Raw genomic sequence first — 17,159 nt, 5'->3', positions numbered from 1 at the left:
AGATCAGGGAGATGAAAGAAGCTCCACATCCAGGAGATATTAGGTCCAATTTCAAAATATTATGTGTCAAATTTCTTTGGTCGAAAAATTATTTTTTGGATTAGCAAAATAAAAAAACCCAAATTGAACACGAAAACCCAAAAATCCGAAACCGAAAGGTTTTGAAAAAATAAAAACTGAAACTTTGGTGTTTGATTATGTTTTAGCCTAAAACCACACTACACAGACCCTTATCAGCCGCTAGTTTTGTTCTGTTTTAATAAAAGTTGTCGTTCGAGAAAAAAAAAAGGATTCTCTTTCCAGTAAAGAAGAAAGAAAAAATAACTATAATAAAAATTGCTATATTTAACCAACCATATCCACTTAAAAAAAGGGTTTTTATAAAGGTATCATTCCCCTTTATTTTTACTAAACGTATTCTCTCCCTCAAATTTTACACTAATACAACTTAAACTAGGGATGAGTTTTTTTCCCCGAATACCGATACCATACCGACCGATCATTAGCGGTACCGGTATCGGCTTTCGTTTTTCTTAAATTCGGTATCGGTAAAAAGCGGTATCGGTACCGGTACTTTGTGGTAAAAATCGGTATTGGTACCGAATTTATATAAGATATATTTAGAGATTTTTTAAGGATCCTTGATTGAATTTTAAAATGTATCACTAATTGTATTTACCTATTTTAAGGGAATTTTAATCAAAGTATCTAATTATCTATATTTTATTCGTAATTAATATTTCAAACCTCAGTTTTTTTCATGTAACATTAATCTCATGTGTCATCACCAATCAAAAAATTTAAATGATTTTTTTGTCATGATACGATAAATATATAAAACATTTTATTGTTTTTATAAAGGGCTTTATATTATGATTCTTTAAATACATTTTATAATGATAATAAATATTGGTATTATGATAAAGAACAATAAACACAAAACACAAAAGAAGAAAAATAAATAAATTTTGTAGTATTTGATTTGATATTTTAAAGGGAGTCTTGAAATGATTAAATATTAAATGAATTGAAAGTTTAGAAAGGAAGATATCAAATGAATACTTTTAAAAAGAAAAATATATGATTATCACTTTAAAAGCATAAGCAATCAACAAACAAAGAAAGATTACATTCAAACCTCAATAATATTTACTTTTTTCTTACAGACATCCATCGGCTTGTATGATTACAAACAGAAAGATGGCAAAACCCAACAAATTCCGTTCCCTTATCCCTACCAGAAACGCCTCAATTGTGAGTTTCCACCTTCATTTCATTACCATTTCTTATCATCTATTGCATGTCGTTGTTTGTATCGATATTTTGTTCATTTTATTTTGATTGATATTAATTGTTACCTAGCCCGAGCCTCAAATAAAGCTCCTTTAGTTATCGAGCCCTAGCCAGAGACTTGTAGGGAAAGGTAGTTTCAACGAGCCTAGTGTATTTTTAAGTTTTAACTCTTTAACGAACTCGAGCCGAGCTTAAATAATAAAGTATTTCTCAAAAATGTATATAAATAATTAGTAAATGGTAAACGAGTTGAGATCCTACTTGAAGAAACGACTTACGAGGTAAGCTAGAGCTTTAGAAAAAGAGCTTGAAACAAGCCGAACTCGAGTCAAAACGAGCAGAGCTTGAGCTTTAGAAAAGAACTCGAAACAAACTGAACTTTAGTTATCATAACTCGAAACGAGCCGAGCTTGAGCCTAGTTGAGCTCAGGCTTGGCTTGCTTACACGCCTATCGGTGTATATGCTGCCTGCAGATTCACTTATATGTTGCTAATAAGCGTAGTTTGATTTGGTTTTTGTTCTTTATGGGTGTATCTATTATTTGTTAGGTAATTAAAGTTTTTATAAAAAATATTTTTTAGTGCTTTCAGTTTATGTATTTTTTTTTAAATTGATGTCAGAAAATTTTGACACTAGATAGAATAAGATTTGTAGGGCTAGGTCAATTTGTACATGGAGTGATAATGACATTTGATTGTGTGATGATATTTACCTTTTTCTTGTAAATGGTACATGAATACTTTGGACATATTCCTGATTTTGGTAATTTCAGAAAGACTCAGAACTTGTAGGACTTTAAGCAATTTTTGCCTCAATGTTATAGCTTGATTTATATAGAATTCAAGTTTCTGGTGAGCAACTTATGTAAGTATTGTACTTTCATAAGTCCTAAAACCATAGTACATAATAATTGTGAATGTTTTTGTCTATTCCCTTTTTAGTAGAAAATTTAAGGATAAATTGTATTGTTTTGGCACTCGGATGTTTTGTTTATTAGTTATCAAAGTTAATTAATATAAGTTATTTCAATAAACTAAATTGTGTTAAAATGATTACAGAATATTTAGTAAGGTACCAATACAAAGTTATGTTGCAAAAGAACAATTATGTTGGGGAAGATTGACACGAGTATTGAAATATGTAGCTTGTTTTCTAAATTGAAAGTAATTTCACATTTCTACATTCAAGTTGCTCATATGCAACTTCTGTAACCATTGCACTTTCATAAGTCCTAAAAACGTAGTACCTAAAAATTGTGAATGTCTTGGTCCATAACTTTTTAATATCAAAATGAACTCTAAATATTAATGTTTTGGTACACAAGTAAAAAGTTATGTTGCAAAAGAACTATTATGTTGAGAAAGACTGACATGAGTTTCATGAAATGTTGATTTTATGAAATGAAATAACATTCTAAATTGATCAAAATATGTAGCTTGTTAACTTAAGTGGAAGTAATTTCACAGTTCTACGATTGAATTACTAAATTGATAAAGTTAATATATTTTAAAGAAGTAAAATTGTTTTGTTACATACATTTATGTCGCAGACCAAATTGTAGTGATCTGTGTGTCAGTTTTCTTTAAATGTTTACCGTCTTTTAACATATTATTTTGTTCCTACTAAAATATTTATGTTACATACATTTATGTTACATACATTTATGTCGCAGACCAAATTGTAGTGATCTGTGTGTCAGTTTTCTTTAAATGTTTACCGTCTTTTAACATATTATTTTGTTCCTACTAAAATATTTAATATTGTTTTTTATTCAGATCTGCAAGGTCAATTTTGAGGAAAACGGGAAGCCCGGTTTACAAACCCTAATCACCAACCAAGAAACATCTCCTAAACTCATTACTCCATATGATTTAGAAAGAGATTCCATTCAAAAAGACGGATCCAAACTTCGGGTTCTTTCAGGAACCGCCAACCCGACACTGTCTCAGGTACAAAATTTGGACAATGGTCAAAGTCAAACTTTTTAAATCATGTTTATTTTAGTGTTTACTTATCAAGTTACATGTTTTTTTTATTTCTTTCATGTGGGGTAGGAAATCGCATCCTACATGGGGCTAGAACTCGGGGATATGAAGATTAAACGTTTCGCAGATGGTGAAATATACGTTCAGTTGCGTGAGAGTGTTAAGAGGGTGCGATGTATTTATTGTGCAACCTACATGTCCTCCCGCAAACGAGAATCTAATGGAGCTTTTAGTAATGATAGACGCGCGTCTGCAAAAACTGTTACTGCAGTTATCCCATATTTTGGATATGCAAGAGCAGACCGCAAGGTAATACATTATTAACTACAGCTATGGTTGATTTTATAAAATTGATTTGTAGTATGTATAATATTATTTAAATGATGATTCAGACTCAAGGAAGGGAATCGATTGCAGCTAAACTTGTTGCAAATCTTATAACCGAAGCTGGTGCAGATCGTGTTCTTGCTTGTGATCTTCATTCGGGGCAATCAATAGGATATTTTGATATTCCAGTTAATCACATACGTGGTCAGGTAATAATATATCTTACATGCGTAGTGTAAATTTAGGCGTTTTTGGCCTAAAATTTGAGTCCGGTCCCCCATCGTTTGTGAATTTTTGTATACATTTTGAGTCCGGCCCCCCCGGTGTCTTAGTCCAAGCTTCACCACTGAATAAGACGGTACATAGATTTGATCATGTCACGTAATACAAAATTGATTTTTGGTGGTTAAAGGTTAACTTTTTTTTTTGTTTATGTTTTTTCTTTTTTTTTTTGGTTTAGGCAGTTATACTTGATTACCTCGCCAGTAAGACCATATGTGCTGAGGATTTGGTTGTGGTCTCGCCTGATGTTGGCGGGGTTGCTAGAGCTCGTGCTTTTGCAAAGAAGTTATCGGATGCACCGTTGGCGATTGTTGATAAACGACGTCATGGGCATAATTTAGCAGAGGTAAGGTCTTTTTATTCATTTATCTTTATTTATATATTTTAAAATCTGAATTCATATGCGTTCAGTTTCATTTTTCTGATAATCATCATCCTCATTGTAGGTGATGAATTTGATTGGTGATGTAAAGGGTAAAGTAGCAGTTATGGTGGATGACATGATCGACACTGCTGGTCATTATCTTTTTCTTGCCTCAGTTTTGTTACTATTTTTACTATATGTATTTCTGTGACATTTTTAAATCACCCTTTAGGTAGGGGTGTAAACGAGCCAAGTCGCTCGTGAGCTACTCGAGGTAGGCTCACGAAAAACTCAAATCAAAGCAAATCTTGACGAGCTCGAGCCTAAAGATAAGCTTGCTAAATAAACGAACCCGAGCTTGCTCGTGAGCTTAAACTATTTTTTTATTTGTATAATTTCTATTTGATATTATATATATATATATATATATATATATATATATATATATATATATATATGGATCAGACCATATCAGAGTCATGTGAGAACTTTTGGGAATTGAGAACTATAAGAACAATTTTGGACCACAAAAAAAACCCAAAAATAAAAAAAAGCATAAAACAAAAAAAAACACAAAAATAAAAAAAGTAAAAAACCAAAGTTCTTATTTATCATCCCGGTTTCCAAAAAAAAAGAACGAAAAAAAAAATTCTTGGTTAGGTAAATTATACATATATGTATAATATGTTATGTACCTATATGTACACATGTTTTTTTCTATATTCATGTATAATTTAAGGTAAATGATAATGTACATATGTGTACATTACGTAACTAAAGATTAAATGAAAGTATACATGTGTATAGGTATAATACGAATTAAAAAAAAATCGTTTTTTTTATGAAACCGGAATGAAATATAAGAATTTTGGATTTTTACTTTTTTAAAATTTTCATTTTTTTTTTGTTTTATAATTTTTTATATATTTTTTAGAGGTTTTTTTAGTGGTCCAAAATGGTTCTCAAAGTTCTCAATTTGCCAAGGGTTCTCTTAGGATCCTTACCCTATATATATATATATATATATATATATATATATAATAGCAATTATTAAGTATAAAGTTATGATAAAAATAAGTAAATATATAAAAGAAATGAGCCGAGCTCGAGCTTGAAAAACGACTCACCAGCTGAGCTCGATTTCGATCTCTAGTGTGTTAAACGACTCGGGGCTCGACTCAGCTTGTTTACACCCTTAGTTTTAACGATGATACACAGTGTAAATCCAGGTTAATTTTATAGAACGACAACGAATCATTTTCTAACTCCCTCTTGGCTATATATTTTACGTCTCGTAACCAAACATTAGAATCTCCCCTATTTTAACGATTTAATCTTGCTAATCCTTACCAGGACTTCTAACTTTTAAACTTTTAAATAGGGTTGGCTTGTAATTTGTATTGGTATATACACACCTGCATAAAGATTTCTTTACTTTTTGTTTTTAAATGTTCCTTGGTTGTTGGATTATAGGTACAATCGCCAAAGGAGCAGCATTGTTGCATCAAGAAGGTGCACGGGAAGTTTATGCATGCTGCACACATGCTGTTTTTAGGTCCGTTACAGTTACACGTTCGGTTCATGTATTTACTTATGTATCAAAAATGCCTCGGAAAATAATTAAATATTAACTTCTGTTTAATGCCGTCCTCCGGCTATTGAAAGATTGTCTAGCGGTCTTTTCCAAGAAGTAATAATCACAAACACAATTACTGTATCCGAGCAAAACTGCTTTCCACAATTGACTATCTTATCAGTTGCAAACCTGCTTGGGGAAGCCATCTGGTGGGTTCATGATGACTATGCTGTAAGTATTTAAATTTAAAGTATCTTTTTTTTTTCTGTTGGATATAATAAATATTGATTGTTGTTACTTTTATGTTTCACAGGGAGCTTTTGAACACTTTTCTGATTTGGATATTGACTGAGGTGAAGCAATGTGAGTGGTTTGCGGTCACTAACTTCAACCGACATTTCTGGTTTAATGTTGTCGGGTTGACAGTTTTGTTGTGTAAATTTCTTTGCCAAATCCGAGTATAACTTTCTTTTGTAGTTTACATTTCATTTTGACCTGATGGCGAAGAGTGTAGATTAGCTTGCAGAACATTGATCAATAAGAACATGAGTTTGATTTATCAAAACTATGAATGGAGAAAGAAGTAAGTGTCCTTTGATTATTTTGTTGAAACATAAACGAGAAAGAAGTACAAGTGTCCTTTGATTATTTTGTCTCCATTTGTAAGAAACTAGGATTTAACCCACCGCGCTCCGGGGGCAGGGTGGTCCATTTGAATACAGCGAAGCCGAAACCAAAAAATAAGCTAGCATCCCCTTTACCTAAAAGGGTACAAAAACTCTCATATGTTTGGATGGGCTTGCTTGGAGTTTACTTTTAGCATTATTTGATGGTTTTCAAATTTATTTTCTTTTAATGCAGTTTTCAATCAATGAAGAACACAAAGTTACCTATAGTTTGATCCATTACAAGTTTCAACAAAACTCATGAAAGTTAATAAAAGTAAACTACTCAACTGTCACACCCTATTTAAGGTACCAAAACGCAATGACCGATCAATTTAACCGGCACTCCGCCACCGCCACGCGAATGAAGCCTAAGGGGTAAATCCGCCTACTGCAACACTGAACCACCACACCATCGCCACTGACGGTCTGCCACCCCAAATCCATCGCCACTAACCTGGCAACGACAAACGACGGGCCTCACCGACTGGCACTCCGAAATGGAACCCGACAATGGTAAATCCGCCCACCGGACAACTGAAGTGCCACACCCGATTTAGTGTTCATATAAAGACGAAGACAGTGTCGGTGAAAAACGCAATTAACGATCAACCCATAACGATGCGCCAACATTTGGTGAAACACAAAGACCAACAACAAAGATGAAACACAACAGAAAAGGTTGAATAGATTATGTAAGATAGAAGAGGTACAGCCAATCATTCACAAAGTATTACCTATAAAGCAAGGTACAAAATCACATGCAGGATGTACAACTAATGAAGCCTACCGACCTTTGCAATTGTGGTATATATAATATGTTTTACACTTTTCAAGTGTCGAGCTTAGATATACCAAACTTAAAGTTGTACGCTAAACCTACTCATGTGACCTGTGATAGACATCACTCTATGACACCCTATTAAGATCTGAGAGGCATGTTACACACGTCGATGACCACTCAATAGCAGTTGTCGGTGTGGTGTGTATAACTGGATACTATACTTCTGATACGTGTTCTTCATGTTCCAGTCGTCTCGAAATGTATCACATAATTTAACACGCTATAGTCAACACATGCAACCATCCAATCCAACTAACAAAACCTCATATTGTATTTTGTCACCATTAAGATTCATTGTGCTCCCACCCTAGTAATAACCACTTATTACATACCTTTATGTTACTTTATGTCCTTGTAATTACTACTTTACCACATCATTGACATGTTATATAAGAATATGGTTATTCAAATAGGTCATTACTCATAACTCACTCACTGGCTGTCACACCCCGACTTAGGGCCTAGACGTGTGATCCAAAGTTGGTACATGTTTTGTAAATATATTAGAGTTTAAGGTTGTAAAACGGAAGACTTGCTTAAAATATTATTATATTCAAAAGACGGGATTTAAACACCCGTTGGTTGGTACAAAAGTGTTTGGATGACAAAACCATATTTTACATTATTTTAATATCAAAATCTTCATATGAGCCATCAGATCGCCTAATGGCTAATCATCATCTCCAATCACCTATTCCTCATTAACTGTAAAACAGTTTATAAAAAAAACACGTCAGCAACAAATGCTAGTGAACACACTGACACAAAATATTTTAATACTTAGTTACCCCCTCGGGTATCTTATGACCCGGCCCATCGTGGCTTAGGAAATAACCAAGTCAAATTTACTATTATAAACATTCCGTTCTACTTGAAACCGCTCAACGATACCGCAACATCGAGGACTTAGCAAACTACCAATATACACGAGATAATCCCCTTTCGGACATTACTTAGGTCCGGCCCAACGTGGCGGAGGCATTAGCAAGTGTGGTGCAGTGTGCCCACCGTCTACCCATATATGTAAGGATCCAAACAAACGTATACAATAGCTTGAGGGCCAGCAATTACTTTTGTTTATAAAGTTTTGGGGAATACATAATCCCATGCAAACATTCAAAGACTTGTTTTATAAAAGTTGGACATATTCACCTTTCTTCTTGTTCGGTTTTTCTCACTGATTTATATTGTCTTGTTACCTCGGACCTATAGTACGATAATAACGTTTTATAGATACTAGATCAACGATCCAGCTTCAGACCTTTTGTCCGTTTGCATAACCTTTACCTTGACATTTATTTCTTTATAAAATGTAAGGACCTCTAGTCCTTTCTTTTGTTAATCATTTATGAACTGCATTTCTTCTTCATGACGAAACGTATATTTCAAGTTTTCTTCTATCATAAGAAATATAAAAATCTTTATATATAATAGAGAAATAACATTTTATCTATAATCTCGACTTATGAAATCTATTTTCTCACTTTATTATATGATCAAGGTACGGGCTATATCCCCTACTAGGGTCTAAGCCATTTATAATATAATAATCGGGCAGAACCCCTACCTTGTATGGCTTGTTATAAGAAATGCCTAAGCATAACTCGGGCGGTACTTCTACTTGGCGGTGGAAAGTCTAGAGAGCAACTAGGTAGAGTTCTAGCACGCATTTCGAGACCATAATCGTCAGAATATTGGCATGTCGGGGTTGTGGCACGAATATCGAGGTTGTGTACGTGATTTTGAGGTGCGAGGGATGAATGAGAAAACCCCCATGGTCGACTATTTATAGGAAAATTCGGCATCTTCACGTCGCGCGAAGTTCAACTTCGCGTCGCGCGAAGTAGATCAGTAGGCTTGATGAATTGCCAAGTAGGCTTGCCACGTGTCACCAAGGCCTGCCACGTGTCACCACGTGGTGGCATGTGTCCCATGACGTGTCGCCACGTGTGGCTCAACGGTGGCATTACAACTTCGCGTCGCGCGAAGATTTAATACCCAAATCCTTTGCGTCGTGCGAAGGTGCAAAATTTCAAATCTGTCCATTTTTAGTCCCTGATCTTTTGGTAAATTACCATGTTTTGGATTCGTTCCAGCATCCAAAAATTTTTATGCGGCTCTCAAGCGTGCGAAGTGCAAAGTGCGCCATCAAAGCGCCCACCGCCCGTGCGTGTGCGGGTCGGGTGCTTCGCACCCTCCGCTATGACCACTAAGAGTGGTTAGCCACATAAGAATATTATTATGGGAATTTCCATCCTTATAAAGTGCTTTCTTTTTCTTTTTTCCTCCTATGTGGGATGGAGTTTTCCTTTCTTATTTCCTTGACATAAGGTGCTTCTATTCTTTATCTTATTTTTCCCATCACTTATGTTAGATTATTTTTAGTCCAACATCTTTATTAATATGTCAAAATTGAACCAAATTTTTCATGATGTTACATCCTCCCTCTTTAGAATGAATCTCGTCCTCGAGATTCGTTAGAACAGATGTGGGTATTTCTTTGTCATTTCTGATTCTAACTCCCAAGTAAACTCGGGTCCTCTTCAAGAGTTCCATCGTATCTTGACTAGCTTTAGCCTTTGTCATATAAGTTGCTTAACTTGGAAAGCTTCAACTTGTAGAAGTTGTTCTACAAACTTTAGATTTTCGTTGATTTCGACATCTTTTAAGGGCATGGCTAAAGTTTTGTCAGCCAGATATTTACGTAAGTTAGAGACATGAAATACATCATGTATTTCTTTCATCTCTTCTGACAAACGTATGCGATAAGTAACAGTACCGATTCGTTCTAGTACTTCAAATGGTCCCACGAAACGAGGACTTAACTTTCCTTTCTTGCCGAATCGTACGACACCTTTCCACGGTGATACTTTTAATAAGACCTTATCGCCTACTTGAAATTCCAACGGCTTACTGTAAGTCCCCCGCAGGGCGTCGCCGATCGATACGAGATCCACACGAGGTCTAGGAGTGCGGAATCCTCCTAGACTCGTTTAATGGTGTAGAAGACGAAGAACACGATTACACACAGACACATACACGAACAAACACACGAATGGGATAAACACATCTGCAGATCTTTTATAATAATCGAAACTCATTACATACCAAACACGAAAACAAATGACGGCCGACCCGAGGTGAGCTCTACCTCGGGCCGTCCCACACGACTCTCCCTCTCGGTTTCTCTCTAGCTACTTGAACTGGACACACAATACTCTAATTTTCTGGATACACAAACCTAAACAAGACACGTATATATATATCGAAACAACTTCGCGGGCTTGGGCTTGGGCCTGTAGGCGAAGTTGTTCTAACTTCGCCTATGGCAGAAGTTGTAACGATTCCGGCGAATTCAGGTATACCCTAGCCGGAATATACTATTTACGTGTTATTTAATACCGAATATATGAATTATAATGTGTTTATATGAGTATATAAGATTCACAGTACGAATTATACTCGAATGTACAGCTAGTCATATTGAAATTACGATTAATCGATGAACGGTTATTGAAACCCGAACGAATCGGGGATTACGTTATAGACGAAATATATAATGTTTAGTGATGTGTACGAAGTATTAAGGCTTCGGGATAAGTGAATTATAGCACATAAAAAGGATTTCGATTTATTAGTACATCGGTACGTTAAACGAAACCTTTAACATCAAACCAAGCAAGAGACGATCGATCAAGCCGAAAAAGATGCACAATGACCGACAATATGATGTGTTGAGTCAATAAATGTCACGATTTAAGTTTTTAAAGATTTTAAATCAGTTTTATATAAATTTTATTTTTAAGACGAAAAACGACCGTTTTAGCCTCGTTTTAAGGCGAATTAAGTGTTTAACCGAAAAACGAACTGAACCAGATTATCCACAACGTTATCCGGATTACACAATCCAAATGTGTGGCCATGGTTGGAGATGTGGGCCCCCCACACCATACATGGACCGATCGGTCCATGTGGTGCACACACACATCACATTTTCTTTTTTCTAAACTCCCAACTCCAAAATCCTCTCAACACTCTTCAACCTTCATCCAAACCCTTGATTTTTAACAAGAATCATAAGGTAAAAACATGGTTTTAATGGTTGATTCATAGTTTTGATTCCATGATCTTAAGTTGTTTGCAAGAGAATGAAGTTTCAAGTGAAAAATGGGTGAAAACCCGAGATGAAACCGATTCTTGCGTGATCAAGTGATGTATACAAGTTATACAAGGGATCTTGGTCCAAGAAAGGATTTAAAAGAGTTAAAAACGAATTTTTACGGTTAAAATCTTTGTTTTGGTGTCTTAACCGAAACCATGAAAGAAATGGCTTGATTGTGGGTATAACTTGCTAGGTGTGGTGTTGTTGTGCTTGTAGGTGTTGTATCTAGTTGCTAGCAAAGGCTAGAAAGCAAGATCTTTGCGATCTAAAGCTAGAAACACAAGGTAGTTCGGTTTTTTTCGTATGATTTGTAAGATTTGGACAGATTGTGGTAGACTTAGAGTTGAGTCATGAAATTTCACAGAGATGATCTACACATGAAAATATGAGATCTGTGAAATTTTGGTAATTTTTGGATAAAGGATGAATATTTGGTGAATTTAATGCTCGGTTTTGGCTAAAAATGGTGAAAAATAGCTAAACATCATGAAAAATTCTGGAAATATTTAGATAAGATTTTTATAATATATAAAAGTCACACAAAATTTCAGGTCCATTGGAGAAGTCTAAGTAGGCTTTTCGGTAAAACGAGTTCTAGGGTTTTCTAGCTCGGTTTTGGTGAAAATGGCATGAAAAATGAGTTTTTGGTTCTGTAAAAATTACTGGGAACTATGTGGATGGCAGGAGTCATCCCAGAAAAATTTGGGATTTTTCTAAGGTCGTTTGGTATTTTCGACATATATGGTGTTTAAATGACGTTTAAAAATAGATAAATAAATGTTAAATATAAAAATTAATTCTGGAAATATTTTTATAAAATTCCTTACTGTCAAAAACTGATTTGTACAAAATATCAAGATCCGAGACTAAACGGATAATTATTTGTGCTAAATAGAACATAAAAACAAACTTTTAAAGCTTAAAACGCGTAAACCGGCAAAGTTCGCCTAAGCGAACTGACTGGTGTATAAAAACCTTAAAAATGGACTATTTTCATGAAACTAAATTAGTTAAGTAAAAATAAATCATCCGAAAATAATTCGGATGATTTGGGTAATTTTACCCGATTTAGTCGTTTCCGGTATATTAAAGACGGAAACGGGCCCCGCGGCCAGACGGGGTGTCTAAACCGAGCTCTAATTTCACCACTTTAATTAAAATATAAGCAACAACTATTTTCGGGTCGTATGTGGCCAAACTCATTTTTGAAAACATAAAGACGAATAACTGTGCTAGGCACGCAAAACGAGAAAACAAACTAATGGTAGTTTTGACTAAAGAACTCTAAGTAATATCACAATCTAAGTCCTGAGAAGTGTTTCGGGGTTAACATTGTCCCCGGATCGTGTACGGTACTGGGTCAACAGTGTCCCCAGACGTACCGGTTAACACGAATTTAAGTTATATTAATAGAAATTGTGTAGTAACGACTTAGGGATCGTATTACAGATCCAGACCGGTAGCTGTTCACAGTATTACATCTGCTCACCAAAAAGGTGAGTTTTCACGAGCCCCTTCTTATTGAACTGTTTTAAATATTTTCCCGGGGCGGAAAGCATGTTGTTATCAAAGTGTTTAAGTACATGCCGATCGCATGGAAATGAATGTATTTATATAATGTCTATTGTACGGGAATCGTACGGTAGTGTATTAAGATGGTAATTGTCTGAGTTACTAATATTGTAAGGCCCGAAACAGTGTTCTGGGTTAACAGTGTCCCCAGAGGTTATTAAATGTATTTTCTGGGTTAACAGTGTCCCCAGAGGCTATTAAATGTGTTTCTGGGTTAACAGTGACCCCAGAGGTTATAAAATGTATTTCTGGGTTAACAGTGTCCCCAGAGGTTATTAAATGTGTTTCTGGGTTAACGGAGTTTTCACTTGTAGGCTCAGCATAATTACATCATTAAATTATGATTATTAAAATGATTTGTCATGGTTTACTTAAATTAGTGAAACTCACCAACTATTCGTAGTTGACCCGTTTTCTTTACATGCTTTCTAGGTACACCCAAATTGGAATGAGTGATACGTGCTTGCTGATGTGTGCTATTTTGTGGAAGCTTAAGAGTCTATATTTTGTTTTAAACATGTTAACGTACTATTGGTAAAAATTATGTGATAACACCTAGTCGGTAACGAAACTCGGAACAATGTAATACGTTTAAATTATTGTAGTGGTGTTTTCTTTATAAGCAATGCTGTTGATATCAGATGTGTCTGTTGCATCCCGTGTACGTTTCCACTGCGGTTACGGGGTGTTACAGAACTTGTTACAACTTCGCCTACGGCGAAGTTGTTACAACTTCGTACTTCGTTTCTGCTGATCAGAATTGCATAGCGACGGTCACAAAATGCACCAACAGACTCCCCTTTGACCGTTGCTCTCAATTCTAACAAACGCAAAAGATCATCTGTTACAAAACATGCACCAACAGACTCCCTCTTAACTGATGATCTTCTGTTTGCTCTTCAACCAGCCGTGTCTGAAACTGTCTTGTAGCTTCACAAATCTACCAATCACCCAGCGTCTTCCATATCAGATCTCCCCTTCAGTGTAAGCTTCTCCGACTATATAGATTGAGGTCTTTGAAATGCATGCATCCCCGTGCCTAATTAATCATCTCAACCAATCACGTGAGTCCTTCTGACTTCACCAACACGTGAAGTTGGGCTCCCTCCACAACTTCACCAACACGTCGGCATACGATAAGGTTTAATCTTCAACTACTCAACATCAAGTGATCAATTTCATCACAAAACCAACTTGACGGAAATCTAACACACATGACCATTAATTAATCCGAAGCATCTTCAATCACCAGGGATAACGATCAAGAACATAAACACTTTAATTCCCGATTAAATCCAACTTGTTCCAGAATTTTCACTTTAATAAATAAGCATCACGTTTCAGGATCCAATTCTCGAACGCCTTGAAAATAACATAAATAATATGCTCTGACCGCAATCCAGTAATGACGAAAATCTTCAGTTCAATTTGACTTTCTTCAGTTGGTCAACCTCGAACAACAACTATTTCATTGCCCACAAACACCCAAATATGTGTCAATATCCAGTTTCAATCAATATCCCATTCACAATCTCAACTCCATATCCAGAGTTGACACGTTTTTGTTCACACGTAAGACCAAGAGATAACAAGTTTCACTCGTTGACGGAACAACGTCTTCGGTCTAACAATAATCGTGTACACCTGGCCATACAGACAAAACTCCTTTTTTTTTTAACTTCGCCTAAAGTCAACTTCGCCTAAAAGTCAACTTCGCCTAAAAGTCAACTTCGCCCCTCCTTAACTTTGCCTGTCCATAACTTCGCCTGACAGATAACTTCGCCTGAGATAAGCGAACTTGTGAGGTAGGCGAAGTTGTGAATAACTTCGCTTAACCTTATATCTTCGCCTAAACCCTAAAATTTAAGCGACAACTTCGCCTGATCCCCATAACTTCGCCTGCGGCGGCTGTTCGGCCAGAAACGCATCAGAAACGTGCCAGAAACACCAAAACGCAGATCTCGAACCATAGCATAAGAGCCTAAGGCTCTGATACCACTTGTAAGTCCCCCGCGGGGCGTCGCCGATCGATACGAGATCCGCACGAGGTCTAGGATTGCGGAATCCTCCTAGACTCGTTTAATGGTGTAGAAGACGAAGAACACGATTACACACAAACACATACACGAACAAACACACGAATGGGATAAACACATCTGCAGATCTTTTATAATAATCGAAACTCATTACATACCAAACACGAAAACAAATGACGGCCGACCCGAGGTGAGCTCTACCTTGGGCCGTCCCACACGACTGTAAGTCCCCCGCGGGGCGTCGCCGATCGATACGAGATCCGCACGAGGTCTAGGAGTGCGGAATCCTCCTAGACTCGTTTAATGGTGTAGAAGACGAAGAACACGATTACACACAAACACATACATGAACAAACACACGAATGGGATAAACACATCTGCAGATCTTTTATAATAATCGAAACTCATTACATACCAAACACGAAAACAAATGACGGCCGACCCGAGGTGAGCTCTACCTCGGGCCGTCCCACACGACTCTCCCTCTCGGTTTCTCTCTAGCTACTTGAACTGGACACACAATACTCTAATTTTCTGGATACACAAACCTAAACAAGACACGTATATATATATCGAAACAACTTCGCGAGCTTGGGCTTGGGCCTGTAGGCGAAGTTTGCCTACGGCAGAAGTTGTTACAACTTTGCCTACGGCGAAGTTGTTATAACTTCGCCTATGGCGAAGTTGTTCTGACTTCGTACTTCGTTTCCGCTGATCAGAATTGCATAGCGACGGTCACAAAATGCACCAACACTTACGACGGACGTCAGCATAACTCTTTTGTCGGTCTCTTGCCGTCTTAAGTCGTTCACAGATTTGTAACACTTTATCCGTTGTTTCTTGGACTATCTCGGGTCCAGATATTTGATTATCTCCAGTTTCGAACCAACATACAGGCGTCCTACATTTTCGTCCATACAAAGCTTCAAATGGTGCGGCCTGAATACTTGTGTGATAACTATTACTATACGAGAATTCCATCAGAGGGAGGTGATGATCCCAACATCCGCCTAAATCGATCACAAAAGCTCGGAGCATATCTTCAAGTGTTTGAATTGTTCTTTCACTCTGCCCATCAGTTTGAGGATAATAAGCAGTGCTAAGATTCAACTGAGTTCCTAATGCTTGCTTGAAACTATTCCAGAAATGAGACGTAAATCTACTATCTCGATCGGATATGATAGATAATGGCACACCATGCAATGATACAATGTTGTTCACGTATATTCGTGCGAATCTATCCATAGAGTAAGATTCATTGATAGGCAAGAAATGAGCGGATTTAGTTAATCTATCAATGATTACCCAAATAACATTGTGCTGTCGGGTGGTTTTAGGGAGTTTCATAATGAAATCCATTGTTATCATCTTCCATTTCCATACAGGAAGTTCAGGTTGTTGAAGCAAACCTGAAGGTTTTTGATGCTCTGCCTTGACTTGTAAACAGGTTAAACATTTATCAACATATAAAGCAATATCTCTTTTCATTCCATTCCACCAGTAGTTCGGCTTAAGGTTTTGATACATTTTATCACTACCGGGATGCATCATATACTTTGATTTATGAGCTTCACCCATGATCTTTTCATGCAAATCACCAACAATCGGTACCCAGATTTGGTTCCCAAGAGTATGTCATCCTATCCTTTTACTAAAGAATCAATGGTGCCGTTACGCTTTTCTTCGGAGATATGATTTTCTTCAATTGCTTGCTTCTAAACCTTCTTGATTTGTTCGATTAAATCTATTTGTAGCTCTAATCTCAAGGCTCGAACTCTTATGGGTTTCTCACGTTCTTTCCGGCTCAATGCGTCAGCTACCACATTTGCTTTTCCCTCATGATAGATGATTTCACAGTCGTAATCGTTTAAGGTTTCCATCCATTTTCTTTGATGCATGTTAAGTTCCTTCTAATCAAATATGTGCTTTAAGCTCTTATGATCAGTGTACACGATAAACTTGACTCCATAAAGGTAGTGTCTCCATAATTTTAGGGCAAAAATTATGGCACCTAACTCTAGATCATGAGTCGTATAATTCTTTTCGTGTACT

At 36.4% G+C, this 17,159-nt stretch overlaps 1 pseudogene across 1 annotated transcript; it reads left to right on the top strand.

Annotated features, from left to right (window-relative positions):
* Positions 1-1,200: 1,200 nt before the first annotated feature.
* Positions 1,201-6,180, top strand: LOC143540846 (ribose-phosphate pyrophosphokinase 1-like; annotated as a pseudogene). The gene is made up of 9 exons (XR_013136658.1): positions 1,201-1,254; positions 3,070-3,243; positions 3,349-3,588; positions 3,672-3,815; positions 4,067-4,234; positions 4,335-4,404; positions 5,726-5,806; positions 5,899-6,059; positions 6,142-6,180. The product of XR_013136658.1 is annotated as a ribose-phosphate pyrophosphokinase 1-like (transcript).
* Positions 6,181-17,159: the final 10,979 nt, after the last annotated feature.

The sequence above is a fragment of the Bidens hawaiensis genome, unplaced genomic scaffold (genome assembly GCF_021521415.1).
Source record: "Bidens hawaiensis isolate Kalapana, Puna unplaced genomic scaffold, B.hawaiensis_p1.1 tig00012376_1, whole genome shotgun sequence".
Classification (NCBI taxonomy): Eukaryota; Viridiplantae; Streptophyta; class Magnoliopsida; order Asterales; family Asteraceae; genus Bidens; species Bidens hawaiensis.
The sequence above is the reverse complement of the archived record's forward strand: the minus strand, read 5'-3'. Positions and strand labels throughout refer to the sequence as shown.